General features: G+C 41.8%; 1 protein-coding gene across 1 annotated transcript in view; it reads right to left on the bottom strand.

Annotated features, from left to right (window-relative positions):
- The window catches only part of KALRN (kalirin RhoGEF kinase), a 716,112-nt gene that overhangs the window by 347,374 nt on the left and 360,915 nt on the right, over positions 1–7,823 (bottom strand). The gene's annotated exons all lie outside the window — the stretch shown is intronic.

Raw genomic sequence — 7,823 nt, 5'->3', positions numbered from 1 at the left:
GTCTCTGTACACAGAGAGCTGTTACCCTTCCCTTTATAGTTATGACAGGGGGCCATATAGGGATCTGGGGCAAAAATCTGTCTGGGGATTGGTCCTGCTTTGAGCAGGGGGCTGGACTAGATGACCTCCTGAGGTCCCTTCCAACCCTCATATTCTATGGAATACACTTATGAAAATATTCTTAAAGAAATCAGAACAACAGTAAATGGAGGTCAAATCAAAGATTGTTATTGCTTTGAAGTTTCCATGAAGCAGTCCAATTGATAGATCATGGTACTGCCCATCTAACTATTCCATGCTCATCACTGTAGTAACTGAGCATGTAAAGCAATTCTAATCCTGCCTGTAAAACTGATTTATGCTGCAATATTGGGCAAGTCACTTAATCTCTCTGTGCCTCAGATTAGCCATATTTACAATGGGGATAACAACACTTAGCCATAGTGCTTGCCACTAAAACATCAACATTTGCAACATTGCAAATGCAGTCAGTCAGGGTATACAGTTTTCTCAGCAGTTAAAACCAGGAATAAGTGTGGTACCCTAGACTCTATGCCAGAGTGTGGTAATTGAGAGTAATTACTTACTTGTTAATGGTGATCACTGTATTCATCAGGAGTCTAATGAGGATTAGACAAGAATAGCCATACTGGGTCAGACCAATGGTCCATCTAGCCCAGTATCCTGTCTTCTGACAGTGGCCAGTGCCAGATGCTTCAGAGCGAAGGATTAATTAATTGATCTTTGTACCCTGCTCTGAACATGTTAAGTACTAAATATAATACTACTGAATGAATACTGAGATCATTACTCAAAACTTTTAGCCACAATCCTGTGTCTGGGGCTGTGCTAAGTGGTGCCATGACTGTACGAACCCAAAGAGATATTACAATTCTGTACATCCAGGTGGTACAGAGGGAACATGATCACTGCTACACACCTTTAGAGGTACATAAAACTCTAGCGGCTGATGGGGGCAGTGGACGGGGAGGCTTGTGTGGCAAACAAGCAGTACTCTTCTATAATGTGTCAAGACCTGCTATGGTGGCTGAAGGGGTGGTGGGGAGTGGGAATATGCAAAAGCTACTTCTAGGAAGAACAGGGTCCTAATTTAAAAGCATTTTGGGAATTGGGAGGGTTTGAATAATATTGATTAAACCCCATTTTTATCCCCATGCCCTCACCAGGGGACCAGTCCTGCAGGATGCTGAATGCTTCCTATGACATCAATGGGAAATGAGGGCACTGAGCTCCTCCCACGACCAGGCCCTCTAAAGGGTCTGAAAGTTCTTAGAATGCTATTGAATAATAGCTTTGCCCTTGCACATGCCACTAAGGATTTGAGCTGAAGAATGATAGCTCATAAACTAGTTAAGTGAACTCTAGTCTACATGTAAAATGAGTAAATGACTAGACAATACACACTTTACTTAAGTGGTCCAATTTTTATTAATTCATCTGACATCCCTTGCCACAGTACTGATCATAATGAATGTACCTAGTACCCAAGTGGAAGAGTCCTATTTATTTCCAAACGAACTTAGAAATTCAGCATTAGTTACTGAAAAGGTCCCATCCTGTCAGTCCTTCGCCTCAGAATAGTGAGTGAAGGCCACGCATCTCCTCTGTCTTGTCTAGACTGGTACTCATATTGCTTGAAAAGATGCTCATTTTTTGTCAGAACAAATAGAATGGAAAGCAAATTGCCATTAAGAAACTGTTGCCAAGTTGTTTTTTTCATGGTCTGTGACAAAGCGGGGATGGAGGCAAAAGAGGAAACCCTTTTCTACAGATTTACTGTCCTTTACTGTGCAAATGTAACACTGACAGACCATGGTCGTTGGTGGGCAGGATCCAACTGGGGAACCTCTGAAGCTTAGTGCATGAGCCTCTACAGCATAAGCTAAAAGCCAACCGCCTCTTAGCTAAGACTGTAGAGCAGACTCATTTTATCTCTCTAAGTGGTCTCAGTGCCACCAGATGGGACAGAACCAGAAGGTGTGTGGGTTACACAAACACTGGAGGTTGCTTGCTTCATGCTAGACAAGCAATGGTCATGTACTAAATAAGAGGCTGTTAGGGACATAAAGTAGGGTTTAGAAATTCAGACACATTAAGTAAACTCTCTGAAAGCTATGTAGAGAAACACTGCACTCTATGATCTGTCCAAACTGTGTGCTGAGACATTTATATCATATTGTAAACCAAATGCAGAGAACTGAAGACTGAATAATTGCTAGAAGATCCAGCTTACTGAAAACAAAGACATCTCTAGCTTTAGGTTTTGGAGAATGGAAGACCTTTTTCTTTTGGACAATAACTCCAGAATTGGAACGTCTACTCACTACTAGGTAAGAGGAACTCCAGACAGCATTGGCCACTTATGCCTAATAAACCAATAAGAAACAGAAAAGGCTGGGAGGTGACACTATTGAGATTTAAGCTTGGGAGTGATAAACATTAAGCATATTTTATTACTTGATGGAATGACTGAAGGAGCTGTGAAGATCCTTGGTGATGCTTTGAATTTTAATGTTTTAATTATTGATCTGTCTGGTTGGCAATAGCTAACTATATATTTGGGATTTGTATGGGACAGATCTGGTTGTGTGGTACATATTTCACATTATGCTTTTATTCTGCATTTTAACAAAGTGTCATGGCTTAAGTCACATGGCAGTAAATAAGAACTTGACTTGATTATACTGTCCTTCCTTCTTACTGTTTGCAAATTTGTTTTATGAGACACAGTGAGAATGCTTCTTGCAAATAAAGGCATAAAAGGGAATATATAGCCTAATTTGGTCTGTCTTTGAAACACACTGCAAGACAGATAATAAGCTGCCAGAGGTGTAATGGGACCTACCAGTTGCCCTGAAGAGATCAGGAAAACTGAGTGGTGGTGGCAGTGTATACATATAATCCTTCAAAGACCCTTAGTCTGAAAGCTGGAGAATAATGGATTATAAAGTACCTCATAAACCTTAGCACCCTTCTGTAAATGGGCTAAATAGACAATATGTATCACATGGAGTATCCAATACTTCCAGGTACTGTATACAATCAGGCAGGTGCCATGTTGGCAGTACCTTATGCTCCATGCAAGAGATATATGTTTGGACATGATCTGCTTCTCCAGCCAGTGAAAACCAAACACATTATAATGGTGAAGTACTTGCCTATGAGGAGATAGTGCTTCCTCCTTCCACCTGCACTTCTCCTGCCAGCCAGCTTTATTTCTGTATTGATTTTTAATGACACTTTCTCTGCACCACCCTGACAAATTAAGTGTAACAGCATGTTAAACTAAACATCCCACAACATATCTGACCACTCCAACCAACCACAGTGAATTATCAAGTGATGGGTTGGCTACAAAGATGAGTCTTGCACTGGGCTCTAAAAGCCAGTAAACTCCAGCTCACGCAGACAAATGGAAGAAGTAAGTTCTACAGCCAGGTGCCTTCCACTAAAGACACCCAACTTCAAGTCCCCCAAAATGTGCATATAGGAATGACCAGCAATAGGACTTCAGCTGATTTCTGATATCTTGTTAGTATATTCAAGGAGAGGCGGTTCCTAAGGGTGGCCCAGTGTCAAATCATAGGGCTCTATAGGTTAGCATCATGATTAGTCACTACAGTGATGGACACATTATGAATATGACAGATCATAGAATATCAGGGTTGGAAGGGACCTCAGGAGGTCATCTAGTCCAACCCCCTGCTCAAAGCAGGACCAATCCCCAACTAAATCATCCCAGCCAGGGCTTTGTTAAGCCTGACCTTAAAAACCTCTAAGGAAGGAAATTCCACCACCTCCCTAGGTAACCCATTCCAGTGCTTCACCATCTTTCTAGTGAAAATTTTTTTCCTAATATCCAACCTAAACCTCCCCCACTGCAACTTGAGACCTTTATTCTTTGTTCTGTCATCTGCTACCACTGAGAACAGTCTAGGTCTATCTTCTTTGGAACCCCCTTTCAGGTAGTTGAAAACAGCTATCAAATTCCCCCTCATTCTTCTCTTCTGCGGACTAAATAATCCCAGTTCCCTCAGCCTCGCCTCATAAATCATGTGCTCCAGCCCCCTAATCATTTTTGTTGACCTCCGCTGGACTCTTTCCAATTTTTCCACATCTTTCTTATAGTGTGGAGCCCAAAACTGGACATAGTACTCCAGATGAGGCCTCACCAATGCTGAATAGAGGGGAATGATCACGTCCCTCGATCCACTGGCAATGCTCCTACTTATACAGCCCAAAATGCCGTTAGTCTTCCTGGCAACAAGGGCACACTGTTGACTCATATCCAGCTTCTCGTTCACTGTAACCCCTAGGTCCTTTTCTGCAGAACTGCTACCTAGCCACTCGGTCCCTAGTCTGTAGCAGTGAATGGGATTCTTCCATCCTAAGCGCAGACTCCGCACTTGTCCTTGTTGAACCTCATCAGATTTCTTTTGGCCTAATTTTCCAATTTGTCTAGGTCCCTCTGTATCCTATCCCTACCCTCCAGCGTATCTACCACTCCTCCCAGTTTAGTGTCGCATGTAAATTTGCTGAGGGTGCAATCCATGCCATCCTCCAGATCATTATTGAAGATATTGAACAAAACCAGCCCCAGGACCGACCCTTGGGGCACTCCACTTGATACCGCTTGATCATAAAGAAGCAGGTGGAACTGCAGTTCCTGGGACACAAATGCATCTCCTCACACTGACTAACTCCACTAAAAAGGTTGACAGGTGCATTCTGCATGAGCTACCTCAGATCCAAGAACACCTCAGGGATCCAAAAATATTGCAATTTTGCAAGCCTGTTAGACAATTGGTGGACATTCTCCAACAATGGATCAGCAGTCACAAATCTCCCCTCTCCCCCGCCCAATTTCTCAAGTTGCTCCCTCTGCCAATCAGCACCACCTCAAGATTTTTTCTGGACTGTGCATCAGTTGGCTCAGCCTCATACAAGGACCTATCTGAGAAAGCCAGGTATCTACTTCATGAGAAGGAGATGTATAGCTGAAGGTTATCAGCAAACGGATGGCACTGCATCCCCATATGTATCACAATTTCCCCAAGTAGTGTCATATATACACTGAACAGGAGATGCAAGAGAATGGGACCACATCAGAGGGGATGGACAGCTACCCCCCCACAACCCACTGAGCCACTGAAGAACAACCCTATCCACTCTACAAGATCCTACAGATGTGTCAGCTATACCTTAAACATTTCATACCAGTGGCTGCTAATAAATGTAATGATATCAACATGAACACCTGGCCTCTGTCCAGAGACAGATAGTCAACCAAGGAAATTAAATTTGTCTCTGTTAATATATTTGGGCATAAAGCTAGGATAACAGGTATCTATGAAGTCAGAAAAGTCCAGGTGAGCCTGGTGCTGTGTCCAGCATGCCCTTCTCAAAAACAGTCCTCAAATAATGAGAAATGAGACAGGGCCACCACTGTCCAAGTCGCTGTCACCTAGTGATTTGCTTCCTAGCCAGAGACCAAAGTTTGTTTGTAACTAGTTGACATCCTGCCCTTCTCCCACTTAGCCTTCAGCAGCCATGAGAGGCATGGTTCCTTGTAGTATCCTGTAGCTGCCCCAGCTGACTCAGGGCTTCTGTACATGAAAGGAAACTCTATCTGCAAATAAAGTATTTGTCTCCTGGCTTGCTGCTGTGTTCCCTGAGAAGCAGCCAAACTAATCAAATTTCAATCAAAGGAGCAGAACTGGCAATGAGCTGAGAGAAGATCAAACATATCACTCTGACTGTTGGAGGGGTATGCGAGTATTTCCTATAGGAAGGATTGAGAGGTTTCATGGGAAGGGAATAATGGCTGCAAAATAAATAAGTGCTAATAGGCCACATTTAGACATCTGGCAGGGCAACCTGCCACCAAAAGTGTCTGAAAATATTAAGCTGCAAGTTTGAGGCATCATGCATAGACCATTTAGACAACTTTTTTGATGGACTCGGACATCCCTCTACCTTACTTGGTACATTTCAATCTCCAAATATATATTTTAATTCATCTGTATACTTATTAATTTGTTAGTGACAGAATTCAGACCTAAACTATTCCTGCCAATATAAGAATCGTAGCAGGGTGTGCCTGTGCCAAGCAAGATCTATAGGAATGATCCTGAAGAATACTGATCCATTTTGCAAATCATATCCCAAAATCTTTTTTCCCTGTGTAAACTTTTATCTCACATTTCTGAGTCTGTTTAGATGGTAATTTCATTTACTGAGTTATGATGCATTTATCTTGAACACTAAAGATGTTTAAAGCACAAAATGATTCATCTCTTCCTTCCCATTTTATAAGCAGGGTAAAAAGATGCCTCTAACAGTAAGTGTTTGCCAAGACAGAAACTCATTTGTCATTAAGTTGCTGCTTCCTAGATAATAACTATCCATTATAACAAAAATTCGGAAAGATTGCTGCCAATGGAACACTACAAAGCTTTGCAGTGATGCATTTTAAAATGATTCTGCTCATGTGAAATTTATTTTTCACGAATGTAGCAGTTCTAATACACACCAAGGACCCAGACCCGCTCTCATTGAAGACAATGACAAAATTCCCCATTGACTGGAAGAGGAGGAGACTAGAGGACTGAATGGGTTTCACTAATAAGCCAAAGCCTGCTTGCTTTACCCCACGAGTAGTCCTATGGAGTTCAGCAGGATTGCTCACCAGAGTAAGGGAGGCAGGACTTGACCCAAAATACTGAAAGAAGGTGTCTCTTACATTAATTTGGACTAGTCTTCCTTAGGCTACTCACAAATCCACTTTGGAATGTAGCACAATCTGTGACATACGGGTGAATGAAGGTTCCTATACAAACTTTAATATTTACTTGAATTTTGCATGTTTTACTTTGATGTCACATCAGAGTACATTTTTGGATTTCAGACATTTCCAGTATATGCTAGTACTGAAACTCATTACTCACTCAATCATATAAAGATGCTTTAATATTCAGCGTCCAGATTTCATTATCATACAGCATACATATTTTGACATATAATGTAAGAAGTTCCTTAAATTAAGCATCTCTTTTATATAGTTATGGCCTTAACACGGTTGTGAATATTTTGATTTTAAATAAAAGCTGAGCAAAAGTAATGTTTTTCACCTTAGCTGCCCACAATGCTCAAGCCTGGTAAGAAATGTATCTATTTGCAAGGGAGCGCTATGCTATCAATTCTCTCTGTTTCTATTGCCGAACTGTTTATACATGAGAACATCACAGGGGCTGCTAGCTTGTCCCTATAAGTTCTCAGTTCCTGCCTTCCTCACACGCTTATGAAAGCTTACTCCCTCAACCTCTTCCTTGAGTTTCACTGTAAAGAGGTGACTTACAAACAAAAAAGGACTTTAATATATGCCATAATCAGGATTAGAACCCACAGCCCCTTCACTCACAGCAGGCACCATATTAGCAGCACACAACTTTAGCCAGTAGCCTTCCCCTTAACATACCACATAGTTGGAAGCGAGATGACTCCTGCAATGTTTGTTCTTCATGCTTGTGTACAAAAGGGCAGCTATTAGCATGGAACTCTTGTGATTATTGTTAGTTATCATATTCTTATAGCTACTCCCCTAAGAAATTGAAGGCAACTTATCTGTAACCAAAGTTCTTCAAAATGAACCTCTGCATATATGAAGGTTACTGACTTTCAACTGAAGTTCTTTGACATGGACTCTGCACATTTACACTCATGGGATGTGCTGCTGGTGCAGTTTGATCAACTGGCTGTCACTGCAGGCACCTGGAGCCCACAAGTTGGAATATGCAGAGATC

The sequence above is a fragment of the Terrapene carolina genome, unplaced genomic scaffold (assembly GCF_002925995.2).
Source record: "Terrapene carolina triunguis isolate 2854851 unplaced genomic scaffold, T_m_triunguis-2.0 Scaffold62, whole genome shotgun sequence".
NCBI classification, from domain to species: domain Eukaryota; kingdom Metazoa; phylum Chordata; order Testudines; family Emydidae; genus Terrapene; species Terrapene triunguis.
The sequence above is the reverse complement of the archived record's forward strand: the minus strand, read 5'-3'. Positions and strand labels throughout refer to the sequence as shown.